General features: G+C 48.7%; 1 protein-coding gene across 3 annotated transcripts in view; it reads right to left on the bottom strand.

The window, feature by feature from the left end:
* LOC119393311 (zinc finger E-box-binding homeobox 1) overlaps positions 1 to 19091 on the bottom strand; it is a 604428-nt gene that overhangs the window by 103823 nt on the left and 481514 nt on the right. The window lies entirely within an intron of this gene.

Genomic DNA, 19091 nt, shown 5'->3' with positions numbered 1-19091 from the left:
TTACCGGAAATTATTATTGTTGACTGTATACCACAGAAACTATTAAAAATCATATTGGGCTAGAACACAGAACATTACATGGACACAGAGGTTCGTAAAGATGTCCATTAAGTCAGCCAAATAAACTGCGTCGCTAAATTGGCAGAGATGATCTCTTGTTGCAAGTAATCAGCATTAACCATGTGCTATTATCATCGTCTATATATATCACACTCGCATTATAACTACGCTGAATAACGCGCGAATATTTACTTATTTTCATTGTAGCTAAAATAAAATGCTGCCAGCACAGCAACAGCAGTCGTCGCTCTCATTTCAAAATACCAGTCGATGCAATGGCCTAAAGCAAGAAAACAAAGTGACAGCCGAGAAAGAGAACCCGACAGACAACACAACATCGAGCGCTAGACAATGCGGAGTTAAATGAGAGCGTATGCCAGTGAAGAGAAGAAAAAAAGAAATCAGGGGCAGTACGTTTTAACCCGTCGTCGTGACGATTCGCAGTGGCCTATGTTTCGCACGCAAAGGACGCCTATCTTGGCGCGCGAACTTGTTCTACCGGAAGTGATCGTATAAACAGCACGCCTGCCATGGCAGCCGAGCCCGCTCGCAATGAAGCAAAAAAAAAAAAAAAAAACCATGGATGTGCCGTCTGTTCTTCAGACGTCGTAGGCTGCAAAAACGCTACCACTCTAACTTTTCTTTATCTCTTTCTCTGCCTCTTTTTTTTTTTTTTGATCATGAAGCATAACACAGACTTCGATTGTTATCTACCAGGCAATCTCGGCCACTGCCGTTAAATCACTGCGCGAGGTGTAAATGTTTCTTTCAACCATCGCTGCACCCACACTCGCTTTCGTACGCATGCTTAACTAAGTCCACGCGAGGCACGAACCCGCCGCGAGCCCTTACAACCACATTGAAGCCCCCATCGGGACGCCCACCAGCAGTAGCGAGCGCCACAGACGGTAGAGAAAAGAACTAAAACCTACAGTCACGATGAGCCGCAGAGAATAGACCGCGCGTGCCAAACCTTGTCAGGCGGAAATGCGAGTATAGGAACGCAAGGGGTTAATTAATAATAAGCTAACCGTGTATCATGGACCAGAGCGCGCTTGACGAACATCAGTAAGAAAGAAGGCGGAGCGCAAAAATGGATCGAGAATAGCGGAACAGAAAGAAGATAGGAGAACAGAGGGGAAATGAAAATATGTAGGCTTACTCATCACGGCTGTGTAAGCCGGTCAGCGATGCGAGTAGAGGCATCACGGAGTATGTCAAAGCTCACGTGCCATAAGAAAGAGAAAGCGAGAAGAAAGAGAGAGAGAGAGAGAGAGAAAAGAGAAAACAGTCTTGGTGAACAAAAAGTAGGCGTGACATTCACGACTGTCCTTCCGGCCTACTGCCCCTACGCGAACTCCAGCATTTTTGTTTTCTACGCGTCTGATATAATAATCAATGCGGACTGAGACAGCGTGCTTAATGGCGGCGCGAGCGCAAGACACGGGTGTCAAATCGCACGCATAGGCTCTTCTAGCGCACGCAGTCGGTTATACGGTCTGCGCCGACGGGCGTATCCCACGAAAAAGCTTGTCGTCGTCTTCTTTTGTTTCAGCGGTGAGCGGGTGCGGCTTGTCGCCCGCATTACGCGGAGCGACCAGCTGGAAGACCCTTTAATTACTTTGGTTCCGGAACGCACCGCTGCGCGGCGCATCATGCCTACCTAATCTGCCTCTTCTTCTCTTACCACGCAAAGTATAGCCGCATCCTCTGCCCGCCCGTTCATGCTTGGGGGATTCGCGTAAACACATACAAATATATTAGTTTCCAAACAAAGGAGCGAATAGAAAAAGAAAACAGTGAAAGCCAAACGAAGTGCGCTGGAGGCACGGGAGGCCGGCGATAGCCTGGCCACGTTAATCTCACGAAGTCTGAAAACAAAGTGAGGCAACAGATTAGGGAAATAAGAAACAACTATTAAATCCATGAGCAGCGGGACAAAGTAAAATTGTTTCGAATGACGTAAACAACAGAAACGAAAGCGCTCGCGCGAAGAAGTAACAACAGGAAGAAAACAACGACAGGCAGCAAATACCCGCTGCTACAAGAAAAATGAGGGCGCGAGTAATGAAAGATTTAACCTTTCTTTTTCCCATGCAGTGCCCCCGCTATACGTATACCGTTGCTACCGACTTCCCGCAAAAGGCTAGCGCGGCTTAATGTTCTGTGACGAAAGGAGCTCCGCGCACCGTTCCGGCCCGAGACGAGAGGGAAGGTGTGGAGGGAGCACGGAGGGCGAGGAGGGTGTAATTAAGCTGGATAATTCCATTTAACACGGCCTAACTAACTGAGTGTAATCCCTCTGCCTTTCCATCCGCCGGTTCCCGCACCTTTCAGGCAGCGCCTTCAGCGTTCCGACTCCCGGTGGAGGCTCCAAAGCCTCGTGCGGTGCTTGCCTCAACGACCCCGGGGGCCGAAAAGCCGGCGGTGCGCGAATGGAAAAGGTGGGAGAGTACGAAAAGAAAAAAAACAACAGAACCGGTGGGCAGCGGAATGGGGATGTTTGGGGATGAGAGGTGGAAGGGGAGCGGTTGGCAGCTCAGGTGAGGAGCGCAGTGGCGAAAGGCCTTCCTATAATACGTGGAAAGACGGGATTTATGAGCCTGCTCAGGCGTCTGTTTTCGCGCTGCAAGGCAGGCGTAATCGCGCGCACTCATTCATTTGCCCTCTCACACGGAAATGCCGCGCTTTCGGAGCTTGCCCACGCCCCCACTACCCCCACAATCCTTTATACCCCGCAGCAGTTCTCGTCACTGCATGCGTAGCTAAGCATCTGCTTTGTTTGCGTGCCTCGAGGTGAACGCTGCATGCTTATATATAAAGAGAGAGCGGACGGCTCCTGGCTTTGGTGCGTATATAATGCCCCGCGGGACGACCTGGCTTGAAAGGGAAGGTAGAGCGTTTATAAAGCGTTACGGCGGCGAGCGTTTGCGCACGTGAACCGCTTAACGCCTCGGAGCGAAGCATTTCTGGGCGCGTATACATACAGATGCGGGTGGGAAGGCGGGAGTCCGTGTGCGATGGCTTTGCAGCAGCGTGCCCTCCCCCTCCCTCTTTCCACATTCTATACCTGTCCGAAGGCATCGCTCCGCTTTGCGCCCGAGGGGTGAGTCTTTCATTTACCTTTCAGAAATTTGGTACACAAACTGTGAGATCAAGTGAATTGGATTTTCATGATGTGGATGCCGCTCACGCGCATTTTATTCAGGCGAAAGCCTTAGATGCCTCATCAAGCGCGAAAAGTGCCCGTCAGTTTCAACTCGAGTGATGCAAAAATAAATCGTCATCACGGTGAAGTAACCATATTACGTCATCATGGCGTCACAGGTCGTCAAGATGTGTGACGTCAAATAATGTGACGTTGCATGATGACGTCATCACATGACAACGTCGCTTGGCCAAAGGTGGGCCGATCACGGAGGCTCTGCAAAACTACGTAATGTGCAGAAGCTTTCCGATGCCTTCGATCACAGAGACTACAAAACCACGCTGGGTGGACAAAGCTTTCAAGGGGGGTGGGGGTGATAAATACAATCGAGCGGGGCGAAACACAAGAAGAAGAAGATGGCTTTCGCCTTCGCATCGTCCTAGGCAAGTGCATAATGGACCGTGTGACTTCTTCAAGATTACTATACAAACACACAGTCACAGACATTGCATTTGTTCCCGATGAGATACTTGAGTGATGTGTAACTTTTTATATACCTGATGTGTAACTTTTTAAAAACGTGTTTACTTTTAGCTCACGCACAAAACTGCCCTGTAACCAGAAGGATTATATACTATATAACTTGAAGAAAATGAAATAGTGCACGGAACGAGATGAAGAAGGGTGGAGGAACACACGGTGCTGTATAGTATTATTACAACAGCGCAACATCATTTTAAGAAGCGAAAAGTTAATTGAAATTTGAAATTGAAATCGAAAAGTTAAGTGAAATGATAAGAGGCTTGAAAGAGTGTTCGATCTGAGGTGCATTCTTTCAGCCAGCTGCTCTGCGTTGGGGCAAAAGAACCAGGGGAATAAAAAACAACAACAATACTACAGATGACCTAGTAAGCTTCAGAATTAAACCTTACAGGTCAATTTTCATGCGTGAACTGTCAAGTTATTGGTCGGCGGCGACGACAAGAACGTGCGCACTTTTATTAGGAACGGGAAAGAAACCACCAAAATTTGCGCCTAAAAAGGGGTACTCACAAAATGGCGACACCACCTCCGAGGTAACTACAATAAGCGGAGCGGGTTGGCACTTGCCGCAATAAACGGAAATCGCCGCAGGACTGAGGAAGTTTGCACTCTTTCCCTTCCATTGTCAGGAGGGGCAGGCTAAGGCCAACGTGCTTAATCACCGGCAAAACTTCACAGAACGGTCGCCTACGTTGTCTAGCACGTGGTCCACCAATGTACCATACTGCCACGATAAAGGGGGAGGGGGTGTGAAAAGGAGGGGGAGGAGGTGGCGACCTGCACGTAATTATCAATTAGTCCACGAAGGCGTAAAGAAAACGGCTCCGGACCGCTCGGAGCAACTCCTTTCCAGCACATTTCTCCGCGGCTGGGGCAGCGGTACGAGACGCCGTAGATCGGGAAGTCGCTGATATGGCAATATACTTGGTCGAGCACGGTAAGATGGCGCGACGCGAGAGAAGCGTTGAAATAGAGAGAACAAAAGGAGAGAAGAGAGAGTAATAAAATACAAGAAATATAGGTGCAAGCAGGAGGGCCTTAACTTCTGGCGCTGTAGGCAGCACTTTCAACAGTACAGCGTCAGAACCGAGAATATGGCTTGAGAACTATCCAAAGTTGTGAGCATAAATTAGCTACTCTAGCCAACATTTTCACTGCCTAAGAGTTTCCTAAACTTGTAAACACCTCCTTGGCGGTACAACAGAAGCAACGGTACCTCTTCATTAACGCACCCTCAAACTTCACCCTCACCATGTAACAACGGCTAACAGAACATTGGAACTTAAGTGCTCTAAGGCAGGCAAGCTGCAACCAGAAGTTGAATATCCGAAATCCCCACGATAGCGCTATTACTCAGTTCGCTTTCTTGTTTTCGAGAAGGCTGTACCCAGAACAACGTCAAAATTTGGGAACTTCGCCACAATAAGGTGCTTTGTGCGGAAAAGCCAGCTTCTGGTTGCCTAAGGCTGCGTCACATCAGCAACCGAGCACCAGGCGGAGGACGCGAGCAGAGGACGGGAGACAGAAGGCACGGCGAGAAGCTGAATCACAGTTTTACGCCTACTCAACATGCAAAGCAGGCATGTTACGAGTAATGCGTATGAGTGAATCTGTAACGCGAAAGGCTCGATGTTATTTTGAGCCTATAGTTATGGATACAAGTTGTACAGTACTGTTAAAAAATGCAAAAGAAGCCCTGTGACCTATTAAATTGCGCCTGATCACGCAGCGGTGCTGTACTTCATAATACCTGATACGGTAGTTACCGTAATATGTGAAATAAAAGATGTAAATAAAGAGCAAGAGCCGCTTTCTTGAATTTTAATTAGGACTAATATAGAAATGGAGGTGCAGGCACGCAGATGCCCTACCTTGCACCGGTATTTAACGAAGTATGGTAGAGAATAAAAATAATTAAAGACGTCTCGATGTTTATGCCTAATAACAATATCCGCATGTACACCCGTGAGCAAAAATATACGAACCACGGAAGCGCCAGGCGAAATCGCCGTCTGCGCCGTCCAATCGCGAGCCGTCTGCTGTCGAGAGTATTGCTTTGACGGAATAGCTGTCGAGAGCATCGACGGAATTGGCCAACTAAATGATCTCGACAGCAGGCGGCTCGCCACTAGACGGCGTAAACGGCAAAGGTATACGGTCGGCAATGGTCCTTATACTTTTTCTCACGGGTACGTATCGGTACGAGTCATGCTGGCGCTTTTTACCGCCCTAACACTGAGAGCCAGGAAAGATAAAAGATGTACGACATTAAGCACTCAAATGTTTAGTGCCGAACGACTATAACAAATTAGGCTTTATTTAAGCCGGGCATAAAGAGTCCTTAAATGCGCAAGTAAACGACACTACGAACTAATGGTAACCGTGATAATATTATTCAATGCATTCAACTAAAAAAAATACAACGCCGAATGATGAAGCTGAAAACACCGTTCCACGTGCCGCACGTGCCAGCCATAAACGAAGACTTCAATACCGAGGCAGTCAGTATTGGCTGCCTGAGCATTCGTCCGAAACAAACGCTTTCCGCTTGCTACAACAGAGGAACCAGGAGGAACTAATTTTCTTCGTTCAGCGAACTGGGAGCGCGGAAAATACACAACGGACGAAGCGAGGAACCACACAAGACGAACTAAATTGCTAAATGGGTTGCGACTCGCTCCAAGGCAAGTCAGGCAACCCACATTTCTCCACGTAGCGACTGGGCCTGAGAACAAAACAACAGTATCGCTTAGCTCGCGCCGCAAAAAAAGAGACAACGCGCGGACTTCGACAATCGCTGCCGAAGTGCGTGTTGGGGGTTGGGAGAGACAGTGGGGAGGGTTGCGGAAGTATGAGGTTGGGAGGGGGGAGGGGGGGGGGGACACGTGCGATTCCTGAGCATGCGCCACTCTCCTGCATGCACCATACGCGTGCAGTGTTCGAAGAAAGGGAAACAAACGATCGGTGCTCTTATATATATTGAAGCAATCTAGAGAGCCCGTTTCCGTTCATTCCTACGCAAGGAGCAGATGCAAGTATGCGGACAGGCAGAATACCGCAGAAAAGAAAAACGAAGAAATGAAAGCTGGGAAGAAAGGATCTTTTCTTTTGGGAGGAGCGGGTAAAGGAAGTGAACAAGGGGGTATTGGAAAGGGAGAGGTGGATGGTGAAGAGGAGCAGTAGCGTTTCTCCCAAAGAAGGAGAGCTTCACGTGAGCGGCCAAAGCGGACCGCTCTTTGTGGCTAGTGATGGATCGGCTAGTTTTGCGGTACTCGTCGGTGACACGCCGGACGGCGCTGACCGTTGGCCGAAAGCAGAGCCGCGTCTCGGAATGCAAGAGGCGCGGTATACCGCGGGTCGAAGACACAGGGTCCTGCTACCCGGTTTTTTTAACACAGAACCAGATCAACGAAGGCACCTATACATACACGCTTACAATGGCGCTCTTTCTTTATGTACGTGTCAATTCACAATTATTTATTCGTGTTAATGGGATACTAACTAGCGTATACTCGAACATTCCGGTAAACTTACGTTAGGTTAGCGCTACACCCGCAACCAGAAAAATAAACAATGTGTTTGAGTTTTCATAGTTTTTGAGGGAAATTCCACGGCTTATATTCGCAAGAAAGTATGCCTCGCCATATCTTTGCGAGCGCTAATAAAAAAATGTACATTAATCGGTTCATTACGAAGAAAGAATAGTACGCTAGCTGATCTCTCCGCCTTTCCTGTAGGAAAAAAAGAAAAGACTGTATGTCTCACTTTCGTAAATACGCAACCGTCTTTCCGTTTCTACCACGGTAATTCACGCAAAGTGCGCGAACGTTCGCTTCCTGCACCCTTGACATTTCATATATACAGACAGTGGCATAAGGCCGCGCGGTGCAGAGCGCGTCATCTCTGGAAATATTTGGCTCTTGGAAATCGAAATGATTGTATATGGCCGCGCACACCCTCCCCGCAGCATCTGTTGACGAGCCGTGGGGACCACGGTGTACATGCATACAACGCGTCGTACACGAACGGCGGAGAAGTGAGGGACATCGACAACGCAGATAGCGGGCGGCGCGAACGGTTGTCAACTTCGGCGCGACTCCCGGGAATCCATTTGCGGAAGAGCGCGCGGCGCCGCTTTCAATTAATTTTTTTCATTCCGGTAACAGGTGCTTCGCCTGCAGCGTCCGCGAGCCGAGGTCTTGAGGGTCTGGCGTTGTACGTAAACGTGAGCAGCGCGGATGCACGGCCATTAGTATGCAGTATACCGCGGCGCACGTGCGTCCCCCGCTGTAGCGTGCAGCGTACGTATGCGGAGATGTCCGACTGATTGCAGAAGGGCGAAGTTTTAAATTCGCCGTGCCATTTGTGCGCGCACCGGACCTTATATGCGTTGCCGTGCGGCATCCGTGAATTGGCGAAGCACGCGTCGCGTCGCGTAATGACCCGGGATGCCAGGAGGCGGTGAAGCGTCGCCGATTGCCGACGACAAGTCGCATCTGCGGAACACGCGTCTAAACAACCTTGGCCAGTATAATGTATCGCGGCGGGCGTTTACGACAATGCTCGCCGCTAAATTAGACACCTGAACGCGGCGTTAGGGAACACGCATCTTGTGTGAGTGCGGAAAAGGAGTGCAAAATTAAAAAAAAAAAAGGCGCGAGTTGAGTTGTCAGTATTACCAGCCACATCTACATTATATCCGTTTCGATATGACATTCTTCGGGTAATTAAGATTATGAATATTCGAAAGCATGTAGAAAGTGTTTCCAATGGCTAACTTCGCGTTTGGTTGGCTGTGTACCGCAGGAGGCTAGCGATTTGAGATTCGCAGCACTTGAACGTTTCTTATAGAAGGACTCCAATTACGAACAGTGAGTGAAGTGTCATATTCGTACCACGCGCTTTGTGAACAACGTCAACGGTCGGAGCCACGTGTACTCTCTGTTCGAAAACACGAATCAAACGCTCCATTTACGTTTACATTTTTTTAAAGTTTGATTTCATGTTGATACCATACCGCCTTACCATCGTCCTCCACCACACCCCCTCTCTCTCGTTTTTTTTGTCTGCTGAGTACTACACACACAATTGTTATAAAACAAGCACGCGTAAAAACCTTTTATTCTCTCTTCTCCATCAATACAGGAGGAAGAAAATAAGAAGCTGTGATGACGGGCACTCTACGAATGCTGGAGAATTTCTGCGACTAATGTTTTTCTTCTGTAGCGACATTTTGGGTTACAGAGGATGTACTCCCACGGAACGTACGCTCGCGCATGCACTGATACAGCGCTATTCCCTTTCGACAATGTCCTCTTTAGCATGACGAACATTCAGTTTTCTTTTTCAGCGCCTTCTAGTAAGAAAGAAGTTCGCAAAGCGCGCACTCATTGTCACAGCCTATAAGTAGCTGCAGCAAACGAAGAAAAAAAAGGAATGTTGTACCCGGGAGAGCGAGGGCGCAGGGAGATGTTGAACTTAAAGTGATGGAAAAGAAATTTAACGCTGTACTCTGCAGAGCGGTGCAACTTTGAATGTGGGACCGAAGCCAAACAGTACGGGCGCCTCGTGCTGCCTAGGGTTCGGAACACTGGAGACGAGCGACGAATCCGGAAGAGTAGTGCTGTTGTCCAACGACGCCATCGTTATAATACTTTCTTCTCAAACGGTTCTTGCTGCCGTCCTGTCGTCCTCACAATGTCACTCGCTGCTCCAGAAAAAAAAATGAAATGTCGTCTCGTGGACCTCTTCAAACAGACTAATGGGACCCGCATTAGCGACCGGGCCCTCGTGAGGCACTGCGTGAATTGTTGGACCCCTCGCCCTCTGGGTCTCCAAGACGTAAGTACACCGAAAAACGAGCACACGCTTTCGTGATGCTTGAAGCGAACTACTGCGAAACATAAGAAAAAAAAAACGTGAAAAAAATTTCTAGCTCGAGATATTCGTATCGACAACGATCAAGAGTACATCCTCGCTTTTAGTACCGCTTTATTACTTTTTTTTTTGCGTGCGTCTGAAGATGTAGTAGCCTGGCTGCCCTGCCTGGCTCTTGCGCATGCGAGAACGGCCCCAATGACACTGGGCCGCACACAAAGATGGCGCTGCGGGCAACCGGAACAGGAAATGACTAGCGCGGGGAAGTGGGTGAGCGAGCGAGCGGATTTCTGAATATCAATGCCGCGAATGAGGGAAGCTTTTTTCCTCAGTCCGGGCTCGCATGCATCTCGGGGCGCCGGGAAATATGCGCGGCATTCGTTTTGTTTCTTTCCGTTTCTTTTCTGTGCTATCAGTACGTGTTGCGGTTTTACCCACATACTGCGGATATGAGACCACCACTATACCGCCACGCTCGCGTGAGTGTAAGGAAAGAAAACCGGAAGATCGGGGCTAGCAGGAGGCGATGAGCTGTGCTTATGTAGTGGGCAGCCCAGAAGCCGCTCTCCTTTTGTTCAAGCACAAGAAAAAAAAATAGAAGGGGTGGGGGGAGGCAGCAAGGCTGCCTTTCGAGGTGAGCCCAGACGATAGGGTATACAGGAGTAGGAACATCAACGAGGTTTCCTATAGTGGCGTGCATTTGTAACGTTCATGCGCCAAAGCCGACGCAGCAGACTTTCGATATAGCGCACTCTCAGTGATGAATAGGCCGTGGTGCTATACATAACTAAAGGCACGAAAAAGATTGGAAATATACTAGCATTCTCATGGGAAAAGGAGTTGCCGGCGCCAGTAAAGGCACCGACATTTACTATAAACCACTCGAAAAAAAAAAAAGAGCATGGTATTCAGTCTTTCATTATGGGCGGCTGGTAGCGACGGCATGTGGACGATAGAGAATATTCATCTACGTTATCACTCGAAACGAAATCCGTCAGAAACTTCACGCGAAGATTCCCGTACAGAAGCGACGGAAACTTTGTGGTAAACAGTGTAATCGCGCATTATTTCGAATACAATTCAATTATGACGTCTTTATTCAATTCAAATCTGAGAAATATAAAACCGTATTCGCGGTCTATCCCTGTGCTAGGTAGTCATTGCAGCGTCTCATGACTCTACGGCAAATGCCATTGTGCGAAAGCAATGAGAAGATCCAAACCAGTTTTCGCAGAGCCTTTATAAAGAGTGTGCTGTGCGATCTTCGCAAAATTTTGGGCGGGGCATATAACGATGTAGGTGCGGCTGCACAGTCAGCGTCAAAAGTTTAAGGACAACGATACACAAGGAAAAGCTTGATATTCCCACAACCTCGGCTGGTAGCCTTGAATTTGAATTTTGGGCCCGTTCTAAAACGGGTGAACAACATGTGCTAAGCAGTTCGACAATATACACTCTGAAATTGGTGAGAAATTCAAACTTTTCTCAGACCTAGCGGTCTCTAAACTTTTCACGCCGACTGCACATCTCCTAACGATTGATACGTATAGCTGAAGAAGGACACAGCAGAGAAAGCGTTTCTACAAAGTTCAATGGCGTGACAGAAAGCATCGTGCCGTTTGATCGATCTGCACGCGCAGACAGCTCTTTGCTTGGTTTTCACGTTTAAGCGGCGAAGTTTTGTGCATATATAGCAGCCCACTCGGGCTTGTCGATGAGCACACCGTTCACGCTGGCGGCCTCAAAGATCTGCTTCCTCTTGTCCCTCGCGTCATTTCATAAATGTTCATTATAGGGCCCCTGATGTACGTCGAAGATCATACCGTTCTTTTTACTGTAAGTTTTTAATGATGGCAAAACGGAAGCTATGAATACAATAAAGAACCGACGTCATTTTGCTTTGTTCCTACTGCCTAGGTCCACCTGCCGATGACGGACGTACACAGGCGAAATATAATTTACTCGCCTTAAAATGAAATATTTGTACATTTTGACACATCCACCCGAGGCGATAAAGCACTTACCTCCACCAAGCGTGAAGTTCCAACGCATTATATTTTTCTGCCTCTTTATTACCAAGCATGGAAGAACTTTCGAACTAAAATACATAAAGTGAAATACAAACAAGCCGTGAGCTAAATAAATTCTAAATGTCACGTTGTCACCGTCCCCGTGTCCAGAAAGGTGTACGAAGGAACAAGGTGGGTATATGGCGCTCACTTGGTACGCAGGTCCACACAGCGCTCGCGGCGCTGCACAAATATTCCAGGCGTAGTCGGCCTACAAGCCCAGCCGTTGACGTCACGACGCAAGAGCAATAACACGAAAGCCACCGGTGCTCAGGACACGTATATATACGCGAGATGACGACTTGATTCTCGACCCAAACGTAGGTTTTTTTGTACATCAACGCTAGTACTATACAACACCCACGCGTACGTGACAAGCTGCTCCGACGACCGACTTCTCTAATAAACGACTGTGAAAGCACATAAAGAAAAGAAAAAAAGACACTTAATGTGACACCTCGCGGAAAGGGAGACACATGTGCTATACTGTGGGGAGTCTTGCCGGCTTATATAAAGGCGGCATTGGTGAGCACACGTTTTTACGGCACTATGAAGCTGAAGTAGAAGACCAACAGTGGTCTGTAGGGAAGAGGGCGACAGGTTACATTTTCTATAAAACGATTGTTGTGCACCTAAAGAAAGGTCAGTCAGTTAATGAGGAGAATTAACGAGAAGAAGTTAGTTAACGAGAGACACAGGCATAATTTTTCAGGGCCAGTTCAGTTACCGTACATGGAAATTTGTGAAAAAGTTATTGACCCTTGATCAGGTACAGATAGTGGAAACCGTCGTGCAGCCAAAATCATCCTTGTGTTCGGAACCGAAGCCAGAATACGCCAAACACGCATTGCAGGTAATAATAAACAAAAGAGCAAATAGAGGGCTCTGTGGGTACAGTAATTAAGTTGCACGTACGGCTTTCTTCCCTTGGAATGCCACGCGCCGAGAGAGGATCCATGCTTCCCAGCAAAGCAATCCGTCTATTCTACAAAGGTGTGTACATTAAGCGCGGCTCCACGGTTTCCAAAACAGTGAACGCCTCCTCTTCCCATTCTCTCCTCCTCCCTCATCTCGCCCTGCAGCGCGTTTGTATACACGACCGCCGTCGCGCAAGGTGAGCGCACCGTTTCAGGAAAGGCCGGGAAAGAGAGGCGGGCGTCAAATCAGTCTCTCTCCTTACGCACGCGGGTCACGTAGAGCGGCGCACACCTTCCAATCGAGACTCCGAGCTGTTCGCGGTGACTCCGAAGCTGGATGAAGCCGGGTCTCTCGACATCCGGTCGAAGCCACGGGCTTCGCGGCGAGCACGCTGGCGGCTAGTCCGATGCGCAGCACCACGGGGCCGACAAAAAGGCCGCTCTAAAGAATCGTAAGTAGACGTGTATTATATTAAATGAGTAGTTAGCAAGACGATGGAAGCCTCGAATTAACTGATCAACAGAAGTCGAACACAAAATCTTACTCGAGCCAATTGACGGGACATTTGTCTTGTTTACTGTTCTGGCGAAGACTATATATATGCGTTGTCAAAACGTTGGCTCCAGTGAAATTCTACGTTCGACCAGTGCTGGTCGCGTATGCGTCGCAGACTGAAACGGTTTGTCAGGCCTTGCGGCTGAGGTACACCTGGCGCTGCTGCTGTGCTGCGTTTGTTGCCTAACGCCACGACTATAGATGAAGGCCGCAGCCGGTACACGGTGACAGCACGTGCATGCTGCTGTCGCAGTAGCTGTTCGACAACGTCGAAACGCACAAGCGTACAAGTATACGTATTGCAGAAAATTTCGTACACTGTACGACTTCTAACACGTTTCCAGCACAATACGCTTGCCTCGGGCACGATGGAATCTTGAGGCACGTCAGAAATGAGGCGTTCCTATTCTACATACTTAAATCACTAAACGCCACGAACTGCCTCTCGGGGACTTTCTGAGGCATGGCTGCGCATGTTGCTATCTTAATGCGCAAATATCTCGTTGGGTTTACTCTTTAGGGTTTAATTCGCTCAAAATAACATCACGTGTCAACAGGGAGGCTGCTGTTCGCTATAGGCTACGTTTCGCCGCGACAGACGTGCTGCAACATCCGTGCGATAGGGTTCAGAAACAAGTTATTACCAAGTATATTCAGTCAATACTTAATGGCTGACGAATATTATAGCTGCTGTGAAGGGCGAAGACTCTTTAAAGGTCAGGATAAAGCTCACTTTACTACATGCTTTTACGTTAACCTTCTTTCAAATACGCTGTTCAATAAACACGGTTCATTGTGGTTACAATACACTACGTAGCATACCAAAGTGAACAAAACAGTGAAATTGTGGGACACACTGAAAGACGCAGCAGACTGAAGCGCCAGAAGTGCAGACATCTCCCGTTTCAACTAGATTTGCCACGGCACCCTATTGCTTCGCCTAACTTTCCGAGTTCTACTTGTTGCCGTTCATTCAAAAACATGCCCGCAGTACCCTATAGCGCCCGGGCGCACACACAGTGCATCGCCGTCTATCGGTAACCCCCCTCTATGCGCAGCGGAACTGCACGTCTGGGCTGCTATACGTGTGTAAGCTTACACGCACGAGACCGTGTGTGCGCAGATGACAGCTCGACGGGCGCACACACCGATGGCACCGCGGTGAGTCCAATCAGCCGGAGTGGGAATAAGGGCTTGGCACGTATTTAGAGAGACAAAAAGAAGCGCCACCGGAGGCATCATCTGGGATCGCTTCTTTCTCTATACGACAGTATATATAAGCGGGGACGCCCGGGGAAGTCCGCAGTATAGTCGTTGTGGTGGAGGCCAGGGAAAATAAAACTCGGTTGAGGAGGAATGGTTCGTCCGGCAAGGCAGGCATGGCGGACGACGGAGTGGAGGAGGGGGGGAACGGTTAGGCGAGGCAAAGTTGCAAGCGTCGAGGCTCCTTGGTGACGACGACGACGACGTGCCAGGACGCGAGCTCAGTGTCCGTGTTTGCGTTGAAAGAGGGGGGCAAACCCTACGTCGAAGAAGGCCCCGCAGCAAGCGAGCGAGTCGTCGGGGCTATTTAGCCGATTGCCCGGCCACCCCCGTGAATGGGCCCAGTCGTCTGGCCCAATGTGCTTTTTTTTTCTTTACTGTAGCCCCAGAACGTCCCGAATGGTCCGGACTCTTCTTTCCTATCGGATTGCACCCACGCGTAGACGATGAGTGTATACGTGGACGCGATGCTCTGGTCAAGTCCCGATGTCTGTCTCCGGAGAGGGTCGCCTTTATTGTTTGCTTTCTTCTATTTCTTCTCCTAAAGTCCGTGCCTTGGTCTGTCCAGCTCGTTTCCAGACATCGCTGTGGTGCCGAGCTTCCCCCGATGATATAGGGCTGACTCTGTTACCAGCTTGTGGACAGCTCTGGATGGCTGCGTTCGACCTTGGCAGTTTGGCAATGCGTTCGCGCTAAACATCAAACGAGAACCCAGTCTGGATAACATCTGTTACGCTATGCGCTTTCGCTACGCAGAACTCGGAAGTTGCTGGAACTATACGCTACAGAGCACGAGCGACGTTCTAATCAGCAGGTTTCGCCGCTCAAAGGCCCAAAGATTAGAGTAACGAGAGAGATTAAGTACCAAATCTGGGGCCATGCTTCTCCTGTCCGTTAATAACGGTCATCAGACGATCAACTCGGTGCCGGCAGCGGGCGACAGGGCGGAAGGTGCGCTGCTCTAACGTCCCCGTGCACGCGCTGCAAGGCAGGTCCCTATTTTCAGCCTTTCCAGATAGAAATCTACGCCGTGCACAAGGCCAATGAGTGAGTCACTGGCCAACGGCTTCTCGCGTCTCGTTCACCGAAGCGGGCTCGGGGAAACTACACCGGTCCACCGCTTGTGACGGCCTGCTTTCCACGAGAAGAGAGCTCGGAGGGGACGAAATACAGAGAGAAACGGCACGCGGCAAACGCTACGGCCAGGGATGCAGGTTTAGCTGTAGCGTATTTGATGTGTAGCACACATAATAGAGTGCGCTGCAAACGACTCCCTCACGGAGTCGGAGCGAGAGATTACCCATCCCTCTGGTCCAAGCGTCCATCGGACATTTGGCGACGAGCGTGCAGGGAGGGCGCCTGGGAATGAAGGGAAGAAGACCCGGTGCTGGCCCCTAGATAAGGACTATAACCGCCTCGTCGTCGCTTCCGGCAACCTGCTTTCGCCCGACCTGGAAAAAGGCAGCCAAGCGAGCGAAGGACTCCGAGCGCGTGCTGCAAAAGCGGGATGGGCAAGCGGAGGATGGGGAGAAGAAAGTGACGCGGTACGGCCCCCGAAACGACCGGGAGGTAGGCGAGGAGAGTAAAGCAAGGGAGATAAGTCGCGGGCTCAGGTGACGTGGAAATTGCACCAATTACCGCACGAATGACACGCTGCATTGTTAGCGCGGCGTGCCGACGGGCCAGGCGCGCGGGTGAGGCAGCCGCGCGTTGTTCTCGCGCAGTTTTCTCTCGCCTTCCGGCTCCCGTGATGAATGGGGATTCCGGTGACAGGTAAATACGTGCCGACCACCGCCGCCACCGGTGCTTCCTTCTGGCGCCGTTCTCGACTGCCTGAATAAAGCTCACGCAGCGGACGAGTCCCGCTCATAGTCCCGGTAAGCAGAACGGTGGATCGTGTATAATGGCGCCGCGGGTGTTATGCCTGTCGGCAGGCTCGAGGCCTGCTATTGCGTAGAGTGACGCTACACGAGATATTTCGAGGTGGCAGTTGGACGATGGGGGTGGCGGGGCGATGGCAGAAGAGACAGCTTTCGTTCACGCGACTTCCTGATGACACGTGCGTACCGAGCCAGACAGCCACCAGTAGAGAATGCGCGTGCAACTGCGTACCGAGTACTACATGCTGCATACTTCGAGAGATCAGTTCACGCTGTACCCATTGCAGTACGAAGTCCGAGAATGCTAATTCATTACCTGCCAAGAATTGCCAGAAAAGTGGACTAGTCCATAGGGCGAAACGGAGGTACGCAAGCACGCACTCGTATACTGGCTACGTCCCAATTCGCAATGAAGATGGCTTCTGCAGCATGCATTTTATTGAAGCAATAAACCCTATTGAAGCAACGGAGAACGGACAAAAAAAACATGCCTAGCATTTGCGTTCACTATAAAGGTTTACTATAAATACAGCTAGCAACTAGATTTTAGTTGCTTGCTATATTTTTTTCTTTTCAAGCATTTTTTGTAACATTCGGATTATTATGTATTTAAAATGTCGAGCGTTGTCGCCTCGCTTCCGCATTTGGAAACGCAGAATAGAGGACTACAAGCGCTGATTCGCAAGAAATTGCTCCATTCGAGGATGAAGGAAAGAAGTGGAAATTTGAAGGGCTTGTCTGTTAGTTCTCATTAATATTCCATTCGAGGATGACATATATCGCTATGTACTCTACATAGTCAATCAATGTGTGGTACGACACGTAAAAAATTAAAAATAGAGCAGAATATAACGAAAGAAAGAAAGAAAGAAAGAAAGAAAGAAAGAAAGAAAGAAAGAAAGAAAGGAAGAAAGAAAGAAAGAAAGAAAGAGAGAGAGAGAGAAATAGAAGAAGAAAACATGCACGTATGCGATATTTCGTTTGCTCCTATAAGAAAAAACATCACAGCATATCCACGGAGTGGGTGATGATGAGTGGGCGAAGCTGCGGAGGTCATCGGTAAACCGTGAATCTTCCGTGAATTCTGCCCAGTGCATCATCACCGACGTGAGATCGGGCGCGTTTATACTAAAGGTTCGATGAGTTATGACGACTTGCAGCTCACTTTAATTTTACATGTACGCTGTGAATTTTCATTGTTTAGAAAACCATTGCTTTAGAAAACATCTGGCGTCTTTCGTTAAGCAGCTGGCGTCTTTTCGTTTTGCTTTAGAAACATCTGGCGTTCTTTCGTTTTGCTTTTAGAAAACATCTGGCGTCTTTCATTGGTTTATTTCATCAATCAACGGCGTTTTGAAAAAAATTTTTATTGTTAATCACGCACAGGGAGAAATCTCAACAGGCACTACCTTGGAGGTAAACAATGGTGCTAATGGGAATGAGAGACAGAAGAAGTCGGCTTTTAGCTAACACTTACACTTCTACTTCTACTAACGTTACCTACTGGAACATGCCAATGGCTGCTAATGGGGAATGAGAGACAGAAGAATTCGGCTTTGTGGACGAAAAGATAACTTGTCCCTTCCGGCGGCAAGTTACCTTTTCGTCCACTTTACTTTCTTCACAGTTACATCATAATTACTACAAGTAACATCCCCTATACGTTCCTTGGCTTCCTTGTCTGTTAGTTCCAATTAATGTTGTCTCTAGCAATGAAAGAACGAGCCCTTAATATCCCCCTTATTTTGTTAAGAAGCAAGTCATATAAGATACGCGTGTACTTCAGCTGGCCTCGTTTTCACGCTCCGCCCCAAGAATATGTCTCACTTCGCACCACACGCATGTTTTCGACCGGCAAGAAACAGCGTACAGGAAAAGTTTAGAATTTTTTCTTTTACCAGGTGCGTTTTAGTCACTGAGGGTGATGAAAACGTACAATCATCGGCGTTTCGTTAGAGAGAAAAACAAAAAAGAAAAACTAAGGAACGCAAATGCTCAGGTGCTAAAACATAGAAAAGAACTAAACAGTCGCGTGGCAACGCAGCTGACACCAACTCCTTTTTAAAAAGCAAGAAAGTCAAGTTACAAAACTACGATGTGTCAACAGATTTCCACAGGGAAGAATCAACGCGTGTCAGAAGAGAAAAAAAAGTAATTAAGCAAGAGCAGCCTGTGCGTGCTTTCTCAACCCAGATTCTTTTACATCAGCGCAAATTTACGTTTAAAAAAAAAATATATATATATATATATCTGCCTGTTCAAGCTGCCAATTGGGACTTGTGAGAGTTCAAGGTGCCATACGCTTTCTTTCTTTCTTTTTTTTTTCATGAAGCATCTTTCGACATGTTTGAACTTTGTCCGTGGCGTGAAGCAACCCGCACAGCAGTTTAGAAACAAAGTGCACTGACGCGTGAGTCACTTGATACAAATCTTGTTCCGCTTGTTTGCATCTGATACGTTGAAGTCTTTACGCGCGGAGGGAGCGTGAGTGGAGCGGAGAATACGCGAATCAACCTTTTTCGCTGATCGGAGCCACGGCCTCTTCTCCTGCAGGCACCAGCTTTCACTACAGACATCGTCATTTCAACGCGCTAGCCGGTGTCGCAGAAAATTCGGCGTCAGCGGCGTTGTCCGTCGTGAGCGCCGTGAGCGAAAAATCCCGATTGATGCAAAGAATAAGAATCAGGACTCGAGCCGGAATCGAACCCAGACGTTCTGCGTGGCGGTCAAATGATCTACCTCAGAGCCACGGCAGCGCTTGAAGTAGTGTATCTGCTT

The sequence above is a fragment of the Rhipicephalus sanguineus genome, chromosome 5 (assembly GCF_013339695.2).
Source record: "Rhipicephalus sanguineus isolate Rsan-2018 chromosome 5, BIME_Rsan_1.4, whole genome shotgun sequence".
NCBI classification, from domain to species: Eukaryota; Metazoa; Arthropoda; class Arachnida; order Ixodida; family Ixodidae; genus Rhipicephalus; species Rhipicephalus sanguineus.
This window is presented reverse-complemented; position numbering and strand designations above follow the sequence as displayed.